Below are 238 nucleotides of genomic sequence, written 5' to 3'. Positions count from 1 at the left end.
ATTGCTCTGTGTCTGGTGTCCCCCCACACCATTCATGAGCCGCTATAGATCCGCTACCTGAAGGTATGTAGCCTCGGTCATCGGACGGGGCTACGAAAAGGTATGTAGCCTCGATCATCAGACGGGCCTACGAGCAGGTTTCTGTGACTTTAGTGGACTCCTTTTGTTGTTCCCCCACCCTTATTCTACCGTGTAGATAAACGGTCTGTTTATGAGCCGTTGCCAAATCCAGAACTCA

Source organism: Alligator sinensis, unplaced genomic scaffold (genome assembly GCF_000455745.1).
Source record: "Alligator sinensis unplaced genomic scaffold, ASM45574v1 scaffold1874_1, whole genome shotgun sequence".
NCBI lineage: Eukaryota > Metazoa > Chordata > Crocodylia > Alligatoridae > Alligator > Alligator sinensis.
This window is presented reverse-complemented; position numbering follows the sequence as displayed.